At 36.4% G+C, this 19,918-nt stretch overlaps 1 protein-coding gene across 17 annotated transcripts in view; it reads right to left on the bottom strand.

Annotated features, from left to right (window-relative positions):
- The window catches only part of chl1b (cell adhesion molecule L1-like b), a 79,058-nt gene that overhangs the window by 43,707 nt on the left and 15,433 nt on the right, over positions 1-19,918 (bottom strand). For 12 of the 17 annotated variants that reach the window (XM_066698056.1, XM_066698069.1, XM_066698072.1 and 9 more), the window contains exon 1: positions 9,236-9,359. The exons of 2 other annotated variants lie outside the window; for them this stretch is intronic. The gene's annotated coding sequence lies outside the window, so the exon portion shown is untranslated. Of the gene's footprint in view, positions 1-9,235; positions 9,388-19,918 lie in introns of those variants that run through there. 3 more of the 17 variants (XM_066698059.1, XM_066698070.1, XM_066698066.1) reach the window with 3 other exon arrangements.

Here is a 19,918-nt window from a genome sequence, read left to right as displayed (position 1 = left end):
TATCAGGAGTGCAAACAAGGTAAAGTATTCTTGAACTTTGCACAAAGTATTAGTATTTCCACCAAGAAAGGGACAATTTTGGTCACAGGATATTCAAGCAAGAAAGGCACCAAAAGCCTGCATTGTTCCCCCCAGTGCCTGGGTGATGACACTTCACCTGTTTACATAGAAAAACCACCACACTGAAAGACTGTTTTAACCTCAGCATTTGTTGTTTTCTACTTTGCTTTAACAACATCAAAAACATAATTCCACTCTGCTAAGAATTAAAACAGAAAGCACAATGTCTCCAGTCTTCAAATGACACTGAGAGTAACCTAAGTCAAGATCAGCACTTGATTTCACTGAATTACTGGAGGTCTGTGAAGTTAAAAAACTGAATTCTCAGCCATATTAACTTCAGCAAAATTTCAATTTATTTCCCTCCTGGGACTTTGCAAGAAGTGACATGTAAAGCGAGTCCCCCGAAATGCTGTAATATATCCTTGGATCTCCCATGCATTATAGATGAATGGAGTTTTTCTCTACAGAATTATGCTGATCCCATTTGAGATGTGACTGACACACTGCTGAAAAGCACTATGTCTGTGTAGGTTACACCAAAACATTAAGCGCCTCAGTCAACTGATTTCACCAATATATCAAGACAAGAAATATTGAACGTAGAAAATTTTGACAGATGAAGAGAGTCGGCAGAATCCCTGGTGGAACTAGGATTGAATGGTCGAAGAAGTAGAAAGATAAAATTTCACAGGCTGCACAATTACATTATCTCCAACAAGAAGACGAAAAAGGGTGCTGTACATTTCATCTGAGCTAGCAGATGAAAACCATAGAAGAGAACACGTAGTTTCAGGTTTAGGTACAGAAAATGAATCGTTCGAAAAATGTTAATCATTTTTCACTGTCATTATATAAGCCCTAACATTTCTAAAAGTTATAGATTTCCTGAAATGGATCCAGAAGAACTTGGGACTTATGAACACAAAATTCCATTTGGATCAAAAGGCAGAGAGGTAATTCTTTAGAGAACTCTTGTTTGCATTTATCTTCCCCTTCACTGATGGATGTGTTTAGAAAAAATAAAATGAAACTCTTTACAGCTTTTAGGCAACACAAGCGCAGCAGTAATGTAGGGAGAGCAGAACAGTAGTAGCTCCTGAATTTGTCAAAATAATTTTCTGAATGGTTTTCGAAGATCTTTCCCTAAGTAAATAATTGCTTATTAACTAATACCAAATAAACTTAATATATTTTACAAAATTATTTTTAAGAGAATTAAATTATCTATATATACTTGCATAAACTAATTTTAACGTGCACCATTAAAATGAGCAATTACATTTAGAAAAGGGGAAAGAAAACAACTTTGAAATTCAAACTAATTATCCCAGCATAGGTGAGACAATTAAAGCCATATATCAATATAAAATATTGTTTACAGAGAAATGTTGACACTTTCTTTTTTCCCCTCACAATTAGATGTCTTGAGCCTGCAGCATTTGAGTTCCTAGTACGGTTTTCATTAGTTGCCAAGCAGGAGGATGAAGCTCTTGCGTCAGGGCTTTGATCGCACTTTTACAAACCTCATGATCGCCTTCAAATGAACTGGAAATGACTTACTAGCCAGTCTCCTGTTTTGTGGCCTTCTAACAACAAACACATTGCTTGGCGCATACCACTGTTCTAATTACCTGTGATTAAACACTCTTTTCTATTATCCCTGACACTTTAATAGTATTTTAAATTAGGTCCAGGTTGAGTTGCAAGACTTCAAAAAACAGAATATATATAATAAATACCATTTATTTTTAGAACGATACATAAAGATTTATAAAAAAAAAAGTATATTCAAATGTGTATGGCATATTCAAACTGCAGTCTGTCACAAGTAAATCTTGGTTTACTTTAGATCAAATGAAAAGATTTAAAAGCAATTATGTTTTGAAATATGTCATAATTATTCATTGATGTATTCTACACTTTACAAAATAAAGGTTCTAAAAAAGATCTAAATATTTTGGCAAGAGTGTCATTGTACTTTTTGATTAATTTCAGTATGTGCCAGTTTGGCATTGCTAAAATAGACACTACCAATTTCAGATCAATGTGCCTAAGATCTGACTTGGAGAGATTCAAGGTGAGAAAGTAACTGCCTTTTACAACCAACCAAGCCAGTCCCATCTTTCAGAAAGACTGCCAAAAGCCCTCCCAGATGGTACATTTTATGATCATGAAACTAATTACTTTTTATGATGAGTACACCTATCCTGTTGGAGAAAGGGTTTTTCACAGCCAAATGTCTGTTCACAGAGGACTCAAATGATAATGGTGTCTGAAATTAAGGAATTTTAATTACAGTACATTTCCCTCAAAGCACGGATCTGACATACATGTGTTTCTGAAATTTGAACACTGGTGTCCTTACTATGATAATAGATCAATAAATCACAAAGGAATAGTTCTCTGTGTCCTTATACATAATTAGTTCCAGTTAAACTTTCGTGGAAATTGTTGAAATCGTTATGTTGAAATCTATTTTAATTATATAAGGCTTAAAATCAATAAGACTTTTCACTAAAGGTCACAAAAAAATGTTGTTCTCCATAATACTAGGAAATCTTTTAAGTCGAGGAGGTTGCTTTAATAATTACAGTTCTGTGTATAAGGTACGTTGTTTTTATGGTTTACAGACACTGGGGATGTAACACACTAAATGAAATATACCTGTACCTTATCTTTTAATCAGATTGGAAAGCAGTACATTATTTACAAGGTCCACTAACATTAAAACTGGTTTGTAAGCTTTGCAGGCACACAGCAACAAATCAACCTTTTAGAATAAATATATGGTTCAATAATTAGATGAAAAGATCCCGCAGGCATGTATTGCTGTGTAGCTCATCACAATACATCAACACAAGCCTTCTTGTCAAAAAGATGCAGACCATTATCAAACAATTTAGGCATCATGGGCAGTATATATTTTTAAAAGGAAAATTATATATATATATATATATATATATATATATATGTAAGAAGAGACCCACTTCCTGGCGAGCGATGGTGGTGAGGCATGCCTGTGTGAGTGACAGAGGCAAAGACAATAAGAATTGTATATCTTAACAGATTGATGTATGGATTTTGATTACAGCTACGGATTTGCGATTGGGACTGTCTGCAGTGTGTTGGTCATGTTCGTCTTTCATTACTTGCATAGTTAGAGAGGGATCTGTCACGTAGGCTCATATAAGAATTATTTTTTGTATACCTGTTTTGTTTAGCACATCAAGCACTGTAGATATATGCCTTTCACCAAAAAAAACCATCGTCTTCATACACAAATCCCTAGAGAAAGAGCTTTCACTGATTACATGGTTTTGTCCTGCTCAACAGAGTAAGAAACCTTTAAAGGAAAAGAAGGTCTGTTGTTGACTGTCCACACTCTGGTGCCTCAACTCTTAATAGGTGGCTTAATTTAGAGTATGTATTAATCCAGGAATGGAAAAATGTCACCAAGTGATACACTTCATGAGGCAAAAGAGTCAAGTAGTAGCTGTGCTGTGGTGTCAAGACATCTGGCATGTGAAATCTAAAAAAGGCCATGTAAGTGTGGCATTGTCATCCTCCCCGAATCACGGGTGTGTGATATGTGCATGCATTGTGATGCGTAGTATGAGGAACTGTCATTTGCACCGAGTGTAAGAGCTGCACTACTAAACTTCATCAATTCTACTGGAGTATGGCATTGTGGGTCAGGGAAGAATGCCACACTCCTGTCTCTTTAACCTTCTTCAGTCCAAATGCTTTATATGAAAAGTAAAGCAATCAAATGTGCCAGGAACTGACATTTCCATTATTAGGTGTCATATAGGTGTTATATATATAATCTACAGATAGATATAGGTAGTGAAATGGGTCAAATTAGATTGAAGTCTTAGGAATGTAGAACAGGATTTGAGGGACTTTGCATCCATCAATGTTATTTTAAACAAATTAAAATCCAAGGCAGATGCTGTAAATGAGGGATTAAGACCTTTTAGGTGCAAATATGCTTAATCCAATAGGGTCTTACATCGCTGTGCAAATTGTTCTGGTGATGAGTATTTTATGTTCATAACCTAAATGCTCTTTAGGTAGCTGCTAAATATAGTTACATTAACAAGTCCTGCAAATTAAAAATAATAATTATAATAATTATATATAATTATATATATACACTCACCTAAAGGATTATTAGGAACACCTGTTCAATTTCTCATTAATGCAATTATCTAACCAACCAATCACATGGCAGTTGCTTCAATGCATTTAGGGGTGTGGTCCTGGTCAAGACAATCTCCTGAACTCCAAACTGAATGTCTGAATGGGAAAGAAAGGTGATTTAAGCAATTTTGAGCGTGGCATGGTTGTTGGTGCCAGACGGGCCGGTCTGAGTATTTCACAATCTGCTCAGTTACTGGGATTTTCACGCACAACCATTTCTAGGGTTTACAAAGAATGGTGTGAAAAGGGAAAAACATCCAGTATGCGGCAGTCCTGTGGGCGAAAATGCCTTGTTGATGCTAGAGGTCAGAGGAGAATGGGCCGACTGATTCAAGCTGATAGAAGAGCAACTTTGACTGAAATAACCACTCGTTACAACCGAGGTATGCAGCAAAGCATTTGTGAAGCCACAACACGTACAACCTTGAGGCGGATGGGCTACAACAGCAGAAGACCCCACCGGGTACCACTCATCTCCACTACAAATAGGAAAAAGAGGCTACAATTTGCACAAGCTCACCAAAATTGGACAGTTGAAGACTGGAAAAATGTTGCCTGGTCTGATGAGTCTCGATTTCTGTTGAGACATTCAGATGGTAGAGTCAGAATTTGGCGTAAACAGAATGAGAACATGGATCCATCATGCCTTGTTACCACTGTGCAGGCTGGTGGTGGTGGTGTAATGGTGTGGGGGATGTTTTCTTGGCACACTTTAGGCCCCTTAGTGCCAATTGGGCATCGTTTAAATGCCACGGCCTACCTGAACATTGTTTCTGACCATGTCCATCCCTTTATGACCACCATGTACCCATCCTCTGATGGCTACTTCCAGCAGGATAATGCACCATGTCACAAAGGTCGAATCATTTCAAATTGGTTTCTTGAACATGACAATGAGTTCACTGTACTAAACTGGCCCCCACAGTCACCAGATCTCAACCCAATAGAGCATCTTTGGGATGTGGTGGAACGGGAGCTTCGTGCCCTGGATGTGCATCCCACAAATCTCCATCAACTGCAAGATGCTATCCTATCAATATGGGCCAACATTTCTAAAGAATGCTTTCAGCACCTTGTTGAATCAATGCCACGTAGAACTAAGGCAGTTCTGAAGGCGAAAGGGGGTCAAACACAGTATTAGTATGGTGTTCCTAATAATCCTTTAGGTGAGTGTATACACCGATCAGCCATAACATTATGACCACTGACAGGTGAAGTGAATAACACTGAAAATCTCGTTATCATGGCACCTGTCAGTGGGTGGGATATATTAGGCAGCAAGTGAACATTTTGTCCTCAAAGTTGATGTGTTAGAAGCAGGAAAAATGGCAAAGCGTAAGGATCTGAGTGACTTTGACAAGGGCCAAATTGTGATGGCTAGATGACTGCGTCAGAGCATCTCCAAAACTGCAGCTCTTGTGGGGTGTTCCCGGTCTGCAGTGGTCAGTACTTATCTAAAGTAGTCCAAGGAAGGAAAAGCGGTGAACCAGCAACAGGGTCATGGGTGGCCAAGGCTCATTGATGCACGTGGGGAGCGAAGGCTGGCTCGTGTGGTCTGATCCAACAGATGAGCTACTGTAGCTCAAATTGCTGAAAAAGTTAATTCTGGTTGTGATAGAAAGGTGTCAGAACACACAGTGTATCACAGTTTGTTGCGTATGGGGCTGCGTAGCTGGAGACCAGTCAGGGTGTCCATGCTGACCCCTGTCCAATGCCAAAAATGCCTACAATGGGCACGTGAGCATCAGAACTGGACCACGGAGCAATGGAAGAAGGTGGCCTGGTCTGATGAATCATGAGTTCAAGGTGTTGACTTGGCCTCCAAATTCCCCAGATCTCAATCCAATCGAGCATCTGTGGGATGTGCTGGACAAACAAGTTCGATCCATGAAGGCCCCACCTCGCAACTTACAGGACTTAAAGGATCTGCTGCTAACGTCTTGGTGCCAGATACCACAGCACACCTTCAGAGGTCTAATGGAGTCCATGCCTCGACAGGTCAGGGCTGTTTTGGGACCTACACAATATTAGACAGGTGGTCAAAATATTATGGCTGATCGGTGTATAAGTGAATGTCTTGTGCATGCTGCAGTTTACATAAGACATACACAAACACATTGGTATCTAAGTCATTAAACTGTTCACTAATGGTGCTATATGGTTTGCACATGGTTTCTATCAGGTTTCAGGAAAAGCAGATTCTACATTGAATTGCAGTACAAATTAGTAATCTGCTGCTGAGGGAAAAAAAATGGTTTTAGCTTGCAGTATGCAGTGGCTTCCTATAAGCCAATTAGCTAATGCCAGGTATAAAAGTCTCCAGGCAAGTTGTATTATTATGCAAATTCCACTTTTGGGTATGTGTGATTGATTGTGAATCAATTATTTGTAATTAAACAGTCACTATACCTATAATAAATATATAGGCAAATCTAAATAATAATCAAGACTGCTGACGTCACCTGCAGTACAAGTCAAAACTTGGGAGGCATGACTGCAAGCCATTTTCTTAATGTTATATAAGCAAAATAGAAGAATTCTTCAGAAGGGATCCTAGTATGTTTTTGTCAAGTGTTACTTGTTCTTGGTGAAAAATGTTGATATCATGACATGGAAATGTGAACTGTTATACATTAAAGGGTGTTCTACTGCTATTGGAGAAAAATATTACACATTGTACATTTATTTTACCTGCCTACATTTCAATTACCACTTAGTGTATTGTATTAAACCTTTCTTTTTCTTTTCCAGCACACTGGAGAATGAGATTAAAAAATGCAGATGCGAGTAAATTGTTAATGAACCAAGATGGAATCCCTTGGCAATTTTATTGTTTTGCTTTATCAGCATTCTTATCATCAGTAGTGTATAGGTAAAACTGTAACCATGTATAAAAATAGAATACATCTGTGCTAGCAATATATAAGGTCTATAAATCACGTTTAAATAACACATTTACTTGCTATTGTTACAAAATGAGCTGCATATGGACCACTTATAGTCCTCTCTCCGTATAACGCAAGATCTTGAGGTGGCTCTAAGATTTCAATATTTGTGTATAAGGTGGTTTCTGCACATGTATAGTGGTCTCTGGAACAATAGATGCAGAGCCCACATGGAGGCCCAAGGACATTTTGCAACTTGCTGTATTAGGATTGTATATTGATTTTACAATGTAAAAGAAATGGCTGAGTTCTCAATGAATGGAGCAAGCTTTGTTTAAAGGGTTTACATTGATTTGTTGTTGGTACAATAAGGTAGGTGGGAGTATACATTTGACACATCTCTTATGCTCCATACATTGGCAGGTGGCTGATAGCAGAGTTACAGTAAGGGCAAATTAAATTGGTGAAATGTTGTTATGATATGCAATGGTAGGTACATTATAATGAGAGAACTAGGTTTGCTTTTGTAGGCACTGGCTGCTCAATACAGCTTCATCTCACACCCAACTGGGTCAAAAAGGTTTGTGTGGAATTGTCTGCAAAGATGAATGAGATCATTATCTTCCATTGTAAAGGACTTATGTTATCAAAAAAGGTGGGATATTACAACTCGTAAAAAAAAAGAAAATACTTTAAAAGTATTTGAATCCCCCACCCCAAAAATAACAACAACAGGGTAACTGGAATGATCAGCTGATGTGTAGTTATGTTCAAACATGTTAAATAGTCCTGTCTTACATTAATTCACTTACTCCTGATCTAAATGTTTGTCACATTCGGTTACACTTGAGGAAATGCAGTAAGAGCACAGACAGACATGTAAGAACAGCTTCTCAAATATTTAACTTTTAATGCAGATGCATACAGTGAGACCTGCACAATATGAACCGAATTTGAAAGAATAAGCAAACTTGCAAATATGCTCCTATATACGCATACATTTAGTGTTATTGTGAAATATTCCATTTCATCCCAAAACCAGATTTATTTTATCAGTACAAATACATTTCAGAGTAATACAATACAATAACTGATTTGCACAGAAATACCAAATCAAAATGTTACATTTAATATATGTTTGTGACAAGATCAGGATCTTCAAAGCCTACAGTATCAACAAACTGCAAACCTGCAATGCTAACAACACTTGAGTAACTGATATGGAGTACAAGTTTATCCTCTAAGTCTTTATATTTAATCTGTATTCCACAAGTTATGAAATCTACGATTCAAAACAGAAAACATCATAGCAGTTGATTGAACTGATACCTCAGGAGTTGTCTCTGTATTTCTAAACTCAAATAATGTACCTGCATCGCTTTCTAGTTTACTGTGTTTACATTCCTTTCCTGGAAATGTCCCTGTTAAGCATGACATTATTACACTAATAGCTCGATCTGTATTGTAGGCAAGCTTTGTACATATTGAAACAGGAGTTTTATTTTCGTTCTATATCAGTATGATTTTCTGAAAATAGTTTCCTTTAAAACACAACTGACATTTGAACCAACCTCTATAGTACCTAGACTAAAACCCATGAAAATAAATCTCATGTTATCAGGCAATTCCATTAACTTTCATAAACATTGTCTTTATTAAAAAGCTACATTTTAGCTTATAATGTTACTAAAGTAGTGTATTCAAGCAGAGAAAAAAAAAACATTGTATTTATTTAAATAGCATATTCTTTCTAATCTGAGCTGTTATGGACTGAATACTTACTGTGATTACTTTTTGAATCATGTGGAAATACAGTACTACCCACAACAGTAAGATTACTTTCTCAGATTTGAAAGTAGAAAGGAGCACTTTAAAAAAAGTAAGACAGTCAAAAGGCTTTTAAGTAACGCTTTTGTGAAGAGTACATCAAACACTTTTCTTTCAGCCTTGATAGTATTTGAGTGTAATTTTTAATGGATAATATGTGCTGTGAACAATTCACATAATTTGTTTTTGCAGGCTATAACAAACTCATTGATGTAATTCAATCCACTGTAAATGAATCATTTTGAAAACCATCTTACCTCTTAAAAGTCCATATTTTATTTTTCGTAGAGATTTCTTTGTCAGTGCATAGCTTCCTTTGGTGAGTACGAGAATGTGCAAATACTAGCTGCCACTCTGTGGACTCAATAAAACCTGACTGCCTGCAACAATACATAACCAACCAAACTTGTCTTACCAGAATGTTGTCGTGATTTCAAAGACAGTTGCTGAAACATTGTAAAATAATTAAATCAATTCTGCTCTGATCTCAAAGATAAAGGATCAAAGTAGTTCAGATAAAACCACTACATCAGGGTTCATAACATCTAAATAAATTATTTGTTATAGTACCCCGCAGCCTACAAACAATAACATGAAATCATAATTGGTCATTTTTTGGGAAAAAAAAAATACAGCTGCACAGATTCTGTCCTACACGTTAGCCAACATACCAGATCTCAAGGTACTGAAAACAAAGCCAAAATCTTTATTCTAAGCCTCAGGAAAGTATTGACATGTTAAGGTCAGGCTAAGCTTTTTTTCTAACCATTTCTGTTCCCATAGCCTACATACATAAATGAAGCACATCCAAATTGAAATGTAATGCAATGTTGCTACATTCAGCTGGATTTATTTTAGTATGGTATATTAATTAACCTTGGTTGTCACAGTGGATATAATTCAATTTTCATTCCACCTAAATAAATGTATCTCTAATATTCAACACATATACTTTTTCATCAATCTCCAAACCTAATGTTTTCCAACTAATAAAGCAATTTTTTTGCACTTTCACAGTTACAGCTCTTCCCTCAAAATTAATTATAAACTCAAAATGATACTTCTGGGTCTCTCATATACATTATGCATCACTAACACCAAGGGAATTCAAGATCTAAAACCGAAAGGTTCCCAGTGTTAAATGCACTGTTAGGACTTGTTTAATTTGAGTAGTAATTGAAGTGCCTGAAGCTGACAAGTGGTTTGACTGTTGTGACAATAATGATATTGGAACCAATTCCAAGCCTTATTATTCAACTATAGTAATGAGGTTTAACTGGTATCTGATGTTAATTAAATTATAACTAAGTGAGAGTTAATCTAATTAATATTGCATTTTCCTTCATATTAACTGTGAATTACAAACACATATTGATTGTGGTAAACAACAATTGGTGGCATTTTACCTTTATCATTGCTCTGTGATTATACCTACCTGCATTAATTGCCGAGTAAAACTATTACACTTGCAGAGGACTGATTTTTCAGTAATGTTCTTTTTTTGTATGATATATTCTTAGAAGTTGTATTTCCTATGCACATTTGACTTGTTACATATCACTCCTTGCTATAATTTAAAATATAGAAAAACACCTTGCTATAAGCCTCCAATACAACAGCACTCTGACATGATGACAAGTCAGGCTATTGGGTATGTAACTCAAGGAAGAATTTATCAAAACATGCATTATAAATATTTGTATTTTCCCATGTATGTTGAACACTAAAATATGAATCTGTATCCTAGTGACCTTTAGCTTCCAAAGTTACAAGAGAATGCAATCCAAGAGAAGATAAAACAAATCATTATACACCTCTTAGTGTGCTAATTTACATTCACAGTAATTTGGTTTTTCATTGTACTTTCTGTCAATTTTGTTTGGTCATATCAATGGACATGTTCTGAGATAAAACCACTTTCCTATGAATCCATACACATAAAAGCATCCTTAATGAATCACTGAAGTTTTATCGAGATTCATCCAATCTTGCAAGGTGTGATACTGTGATGTCAATTCTGAGTTCACACCCTGAAACATCAGTGATTTTAATAGTTTTTGAAGCTCGAGAAACCCTATTAACATTAACAGTCTAGACGTCTACACAGATTAAACGTTAGTAGTCAAAACAACAACCGATGAACAGGACTGAATAGTGTGTTAGAATAAGACTTTACAAGGTAGAAGAAAAATGCAGTAGCTGACAAAATTGGGTTAGGTCCCAAGATAACATTCATAAAAATGTATATATGCTAATAAGAAAGGCTTTGAACTCTGCGATTCATTGAATATAAAATCCTAGTATAAAGCTCAGCTTCAGAAATAAATACCTACTGCAGTATATTTGAAATCACCCATGTGAAGTTCTTCTGTTTAAGAATATTTGACAATTGACAGTTTGAGGCACAGATTAATACTGTATGTGTCTCAAGAGACAATTAGTTTTTTTTTCCACCTGCAGTTTTATACTAAGCTGTCAAAGTGATTAATTGATTTCACATATTTTAACCTTGTTTTTGTATTCTCTAATGCGGTTTAACCAGACCCATTCAAAGTCTGGGTTTTCATTTAAAATAATAGATATGCTTATATTTAACAATTTAACAAAGATACCTTTCAAAAACATGAACAAATAAACTGTAGTGTGTAATTGTTAAACAAAGGAAGAACGACATTATGAATACCTACTGTATTCAATTAACATTATGAAACTGCAAAAATTGTACATGTTCTCAATTGCATACAGCTACAATGTGTAAAATACACAACTGCTCACACCAAATAAAGCCCCCATTGTTGAAAGGTGATGAAACAATATTGTATTGTAATTTGATGTGATCGTAAATAACTTTAGATACAAGTGGTATTTAATATACCTGTGTGTTTGATTGTGTTTCTTTCTATAATTTTACTGTTCGCTTGAATGATTTGGCAAATTGAAAACCTCAGCATATTCCATGTTATGAAACAATGCAGGAAAGAAAAAACAGATTTCAGGAATTTAATTGATTGGAAAAACCTCAATTACATGCCAAAGGATGAACATAACTTAATCAATGGAATAAATAAATAAATAAATAAATACATAAACTTCTCAATGTTTTTGCAGCCCTCTTCTGACCTAGATAGCACTTTTATGGTTTCTGTCTTATTCATGGCTTTTCATAGCCTCAGATAAGGAAATAATTACTTTTAGATTCCTGCAACTACATTCCCTCTTCCTTTGTACTCATTAGTTTGCTTAACATCTATCCTCCAGACAACTTCTTTCTTACTCATTAAAACTGTGAAGTGGGGGGAAGTTAAAATTCAATTTTATCCCTTGTAAGTGCCTCAAGTCATGTCAGCAGCACCTGTTTCAATTTTGCTACAAGTCCTCTGTTCCTCACCAAACATCACAGATGGCCCCTGAGCCTGTGAAATGGGGGGTTGTTATAGCGACACATTTCTGTCCATGAATGCAGCCTCAACCTTTTGGCAGTATGATATACTGGCTCTTTTTTCTTTTTTTATTGGGGTGAGGCAGGGGGGTGGCACTAAAGAATACCGAAAACCTCCCCCAAAAAAGTCTCAATAATGTGTTTGAGTTTCTTGAATCAAAGCAAATCATTCTCTGGAGGTTAACTTGTACTTGAATAACCCTTATTTATTCGGTGCATTGCTTGTGAGTTATTAATGTCATAACATGTTCAATGGCAAAGGACCAAATCTTATATCATATAATATTCTTCGCCATAGATGTATTCTCTATTCAAGTTATGGTGTATACCAGCTATGCTAAATCTGACTGATAGGATATCAAGTTATTGCTGTTTTTAGTGCACAATTCTGGCCTGCTCTTATAGTAGGACACTTTGGTGAACCCACCAGAATAAACATGAAAGCTAATTAGGAAAAATAAAATATAAGCAGTTACTTTTAAGGATAAGCTAGTGTATTTTAAAGGGACTTAAAATGTATAAACACTAAATAAATAATGACAAACTGAGGGGGAAAAAATATTTCATACATTATTTCACTCTTGTTAAGATAAACAGGAAATTATTGTGAAATAGCAACATACTACCTAACCTCAAACTGTACACAAATCAGTTGATCCAAACTTAAGCTTGTCCCAGCATGTGCTAAATACTCTCAAAAACCTTCTACTTGACCATTTCCATGCAGAACATTCCTGTAATACTGCAGCATGTGGAAACAGCATGTCAGAACAATATTTGCAACCTATTGAACATGTACACATTAAAAGTGTACAACTGCTATATTTTCAGATCTGTGGTGTTGTTTTTCCTTAGTATGCAATAAACAGTAATAAAAATCACATATTACACTTTATGTTAACCCATTCTAAACCTCTATCTGTTTCAATGAGTGTTAATAAAGCAATAGATAAAATAAGTATAGGGGGTTAAGTACGCAGGACAAAATCAATGTAGTATATCTCAGTTTTAATGTATGCAGGGTAATGCTACTTCCATTGATTTAGTTAATTAGCCCCCTTTACTGAGGCATATTGTATTGCTGAGACTGAACACTTTTTGTGATTAGGCCACCATTGAGAGAAAGTAATTAAAACACAGGCAGGTTCTTTGTGGCTGTTAATTCACAAAGGCCTAAAATGTTATAATAAAAGGCTTAATTGTGAGCTATAATAATGTCAGTCAAGAATGAAAAGCAAAAAACCCTACAGATCATAATTATACAATAGTTGGATAGTGAGTCTTCCCATATAAGAAAGTAGGGTAAACCAGAGGAGAATACTAACTTCAGATCAAGTCTGTGAGCTATAATCAAGTTAAAGCATAATCATTGTCATTTTATTATATTCCCAATGGATACTATTTGTGTTATCCATTGATGGACATTTGATTGACATCTTACAAATCAGTTTTCAGTTATTATGTATAGTTGGGAAATTGTGGACACTGTTCTACAGTAAATTATACACACATGCAACAGTATACATAACCCTAACATTAAACTGGCCCATTTAACTTCGGAAATATGTAATATTTCATGTTTTCAGTTGTTTCCACAGAAAATAATGTGTGTGGTATATAACAGTCAATCGTGCACTTGTACACAAACTTGGTGCTGCCATTATGGTTCATTAGCCATGGCGTGACATGGGAACCCCTATAAAAAGTGTTAAGAGCCAGAAGCATTAGCATTTTGGAAGCAGATGAATGAAAGCATTTGTTCTCTCCTCTCTGCCCTGCTGAAAGAGTCCTTTAATGAGAGTTTTGCAGATCTTTCTGTCTTGGTCATATTAAAATTGAGATTTCAGGGGAGAAAGAACGTTCAAGAGCAAAAGTAAGTCAATCTTGGATCATTTTAGAGGCCATTCTCTTCCCTTTTGTACGGTTGCTAAAATAGTTTAGCATTTTACTGTCTGTAAGGTTTCTCTAAAAGGGGTCATTGAAATGAAATAATGAGTAGAAATGTCTTTTTCTCTCTGTCTCAACATAAATACATACAAACCAACAACTGGTGGTGGTTTTGCATGTAAATGATACCATCTTCAATGCCAAACATTTACTATCATAATGCAGGAGGTCTGAGCTTCACTGTAGAAAAACTGTTTTATATCTGCCTTGATTGTAGGTCTTTATGTGAAATGTAAGGTCTGATTTGTAATTTAATTATTTGGGAAAGATATTACCAATGATAGCCAATGCACCATAATTATTATTACTACTACAAATAATAATAATAATAATAATAATAATAATAATAATAATAATAATAATAATAATAATAAATATTAATCAATCCGTTCAGTGCAGAAAGTAAACACTGACTTCTTATTTGAATGCTTTGTTCATCTGTGAACTTTCACCCCAATCTGTCTTAATAAAAAGTTATATTTACAATCAATTAACAGATATTAATTTTATGTATGTTTAACATATCTATTCTGTTTATGCTGCTACTGCTCACATACTGTACCTGTAGTTGCAAAAAAATATATATTTTTCAAACCACAGTCCTTTGCTTGTGACTTTTATTATTGTAAGCAAGCATTTTATACTAAATGTTTTATTCCAGGTAATTGTGCCAATGTATGCATTCTATACCTAGAGCAATACTTACCTATGTGGAGTTCTTTGATCTATTATTTATTATAGACTAAGAGTTACAATTACAAAAATATCTATTATTGACGATGTAACGCTTTAGGGTGTCTGTGCAGCGGGATTTCAACTCCCTTCTGACTTCTGCCTGTTTAAAATATAATCTTTTTAGTTTATTTTGATGCAGATACCTATATATATTTATATGGTATATCAGAAATTCACTAGAAACAGGAAAATACTTGACTGATTTACCTATTTGATGTTTATATGGTAAGCTGTCACTTACTGATAGCTGCAAAGGTTTCACATACTTCAGTTGTTGTATTATTTTTCTCCCAATGCCTTCATGATGGGTTTTCAGATTTTCTGACACAAATTAACATTTGTCAGCTTGCTTGTAGATGTAGGCAATTGTGAGTATTTCCCTTTCTGAACTTTGAAAGAACAGGAATGAAAAATCACTGAAGAAAGGAATAGCGAATACGTCAACAGAGAGGAACATCACCATTTCTTCCACTGGCCACCTTACAGGATCGACTCTAAAAAGAGGTCGTTTTTAAAGGATGGTTTCAGTTTCCAAATTCAAAGTTCTGGTGAGTCAAGTTCTAAAACTGTAGCTGGTATGAAGAAATTAACTAATCAAATTTCTGACATAAAAATAACTGATACTACATTTGAGTTGTGACCTCTCATAACTCTGATTATTTTAGGATTGTAGGTATTGGATGAAATGCAATGAATTAAAAATGCATTAACCCTTAGTAACCCTTATAACATGTTAATATATTCTAAATCACATTTTCTCTTGAACTGCTCTTGCTCTTTCTCAGGTAATATGAAGTCATAAAGTTATGTAATACAAATAGTAAATGTGAAATTGTAAATTAAATTATAATATGATTTCAGTGTAGATGGCTGTAGTAATCTAAGTTGAGGAAATACACATATCCTATATGGAAACAAAAGTTTATATTGTAATACTATATTTTTGAATGATGTTCATTTTTCAGTTTGTGTATTCATCATGTAACAGACACCTACAGTGAGGGAAAAAAGTATTTGATCCCCTGCTGATTTTGTACGTTTGCCCACTGACAAAGAAATGATCAGTATATAATTTTAATGGTAGGTGTATTTTAACAGTGAGAGACAGAATAACAACAAAAAATCCAGAAAAACGCAAAATTTCAAAAAAGTTATAAATTGATTTGCATGTTAATGAGGGAAATAAGTATTTGACCCCTTCGACTTGGTGGCAAAACCCTTGTTGGCAATCACAGAGGTCAGACGTTTCTTGTAGTTGGCCACCAGGTTTGCACACATCTCAGGAGGGATTTTGTCCCACTCCTCTTTGCAGATCCTCTCTAAGTCATTAAGGTTTCGAGGCTGACATTTGGCAACTCGAACCTTCAGCTCCCTCCACAGATTTTCTATGGGATTAAGGTCTGGAGACTGGCTAGGCTACTCCAGGACCTTAATGTGCTTCTTCTTGAGCCACTCCTTTATTGCCTTGGCTGTGTGTTTTGGGCATTGTCATGCTGGAATACCCATCCACGACCCATTTTCAATGCCCTGGCTGAGGGAAGGAGGTTCTCACCCAAGATTTGATGGTACATGACCCCGTCCATCGTCCCTTTGATGCGGTGCAGTTGTCCTGTCCCCTTAGCAGAAAAACACCCCCAAAGCATAATGTGTCCACCTCCATGTTTGACGGTGGGGATGGTGTTCTTGGGGTCATTCCTCCTCCTCCAAACACGGCGAGTTGAGTTGATGCCAAAGAGCTCGATTTTGGTCTCATCTGACCACAACACTTTCACCCAGGTCTCCTCTGAATCATTCAGATATTCATTGGCATACTTCAGACGGGCCTGTACATGTGCTTTCTTTAGCAGTGGGACCTTGCGGGCGCTGCAGGATTTCAGTCCTTCACGGCGTAGTGTGTTACCAATTGTTTTCTTGGTGACTATGGTCCCAGCTGCCTTGAGATCATTAACAAGATCCTCCCATGTAGTTCTGGGCTGATTCCTCACCGTTCTCATGATCATTGAAACTCCACGAGGTGAGATCTTACATGGAGCCCCAGACCGAGGGAGACTGACATTTGCGAATAATCACACCAACTGTTGTCACCTTCTCACCAAGCTGCTTGGCGATGGTCTTGTAGCCCATTCCAGCCTTGTGTAGGTCTACAATTTTGTCCCTGACATCCTTGGACAGCTTGGAATCTGATTGATTGATTGCTTCTGTGGACAGGTGTCTTTTATACAGGTAACGAGCTGAGATTAGGAGCAGTCCCTTTAAGAGAGTGCTCCTAATCTCAGCTCGTTACCTGTATAAAAGACACCTGGGAGCCAGAAATCTTGCTGATTGATAGGGGATCAAATACTTATTTCCCTCATTAACATACAAATCAATGTAAAACTTTTTTGAAATGCGTTTTTCTGGATTGTTTTGTTGTTATTCTGTCTCTCACTGTTAAAATACACCTACCATTAAAATTATAGACTGATCATTTCTTTGTCAGTGGGTAAACGTACAAAATCAGCAGGGGATCAAATACTTTTTTCCCCTCACTGTAATTTCCCCAGCCCTCCCCTCCTCTGATTAAACAACTATTTATTTTAAGTAGAAATAACAGTAAAACATTTAGAATTTGAAACATTAAATAGGCATGAAAATTGGAAAACATACTATTTCAGTGTTCTATATATAGTGGTTGCATGTCTTATTTTGTATTAGCTAAATATGTTTTATTTAGGGGAAGAGACTGTACCTACAAACAGATTTTAATACTAGAAATCAGTCTATATCTACAGATACTCTCCACCCCTTGCAGGATGTGTGTCAAATAAACCATATGCATAGTTTACATAAAATGCATAGTGTACATTTATTCTGTTTCTTATCTAAAACAGCTCCAGGATATATACACTCACCTAAAGGATTATTAGGAACACCATACTAATACTGTGTTTGACCCCCTTTCGCCTTCAGAACTGCCTTAGTTCTACGTGGCATTGATTCAACAAGGTGCTGAAAGCATTCTTTAGAAATGTTGGCCCATATTGATAGGATAGCATCTTGCAGTTGATGGAGATTTGTGGGATGCACATCCAGAAGCTCCCGTTCAACCAAATCCCAAAGATGCTCTATTGGGTTGAGATCTGGTGACTGTGGGGGCCAGTTTAGTACAGTGAACTCATTGTCATGTTCAAGAAACCAATTTGAAATGATTCGACCTTTGTGACATGGTGCATTATCCTGCTGGAAGTAGCCATCAGAGGATGGGTACATGGTGGTCATAAAGGGATGGACATGGTCAGAAACAATGCTCAGGTAGGCCGTGGCATTTAAACGATGCCCAATTGGCACTAAGGGGCCTAAAGTGTGCCAAGAAAACATCCCCCACACCATTACACCACCACCACCAGCCTGCACAGTGGTAACAAGGTATGATGGATCCATGTTCTCATTCTGTTTATGCCAAATTCTGACTCTACCATCTGAATGTCTCAACAGAAATCGAGACTCATCAGATCAGGCAACATTTTTCCAGTCTTCAACTGTCCAATTTTGGTGAGCTTGTGCAAATTGTAGCCTCTTTTTCCTATTTGTAGTGGAGATGAGTGGTACCCGTTGGGGTCTTCTGCTGTTGTAGCCCATCCGCCTCAAGGTTGTACGTGTTGTGGCTTCACAAATGCTTTGCTGCATACCTCGGTTGTAACGAGTGGTTATTTCAGTCAAAGTTGCTCTTCTATCAGCTTGAATCAGTCGGCTCATTCTCCTCTGACCTCTAGCATCAACAAGGCATTTTCGCCCACAGGACTGCCGCATACTGGATGTTTTTCCCTTTTCACACCATTCTTTGTAAACCCTAGAAATGGTTGTGCGTGAAAATCCCAGTAACTGAGCAGATTGTGAAATACTCAGACCGGCCCATCTGGCACCAACAACCATGCCACGCTCAAAATTGCTTAAATCACCTTTCTTTCCCATTCAGACATTCAGTTTGGAGTTCAGGAGATTGTCTTGACCAGGACCACACCCCTAAATGCATTGAAGCAACTGCCATGTGATTGGTTGATTAGATAATTGCATTAATGAGAAATTGAACAGGTGTTCCTAATAATCCTTTAGGTGAGTGTATATAATATTAGTCAATTTCAGTGAAGGACTAGGTAAAATATATTAAGCTGCCAGATACTGGAAATGCATTTTCAGATTTATTCTGATCTCACATTCATGCCTAGTAAATAGACAGTAAAAAAGGCTCCACACAACACTATCCGTGACCCATCAATACAGTTTTGGTGTAACAGTAAAACGGACACATATTCTACATACAAACAAGAAGATTAATGTGATGCTCTTTGATATATGAAAGAATAACCTTGTGTGAAATGTCTGTGATCATAGGCAGGAGTATGAAAAGAAACCCAAACAAACTGGATGTTCCATCAGTACGATGACCAGATGCTGAAAATTGTTTTTTAAAAAGCATTATCAAATTTGGACCCACCCCCCAATCACATATTCAAATGTAGTACTTAATGGAATTGGGTAGAGGAATGAATCATCTATCATAGATAAAGCCAGTATCATGTTTTGTTATTTTAATGTGCTTTTGGCAGGTGGGTTAAGGTTTTGATTTGCTCCAGGCCAAATCCTGTTTCACTTCATGTTTCATCCAGAACAGCTCACACCTTGCCGTGTGTTATCACTTAAGTATTCGTTCTGAAAGCAGGACACAGTCGGTAGGAGGCCATTAAAGTAGGAACACTGTTTGTCACAGTTAATGCTTTGAACAAACTGAAGATGTAGTTACAACAAGAGGTCAGAGTAGAATAACACAAAAATCGTTCCA

Source organism: Amia ocellicauda, chromosome 3 (assembly GCF_036373705.1).
Source record: "Amia ocellicauda isolate fAmiCal2 chromosome 3, fAmiCal2.hap1, whole genome shotgun sequence".
Classification (NCBI taxonomy): Eukaryota; Metazoa; Chordata; class Actinopteri; order Amiiformes; family Amiidae; genus Amia; species Amia ocellicauda.
This window is presented reverse-complemented; position numbering and strand designations above follow the sequence as displayed.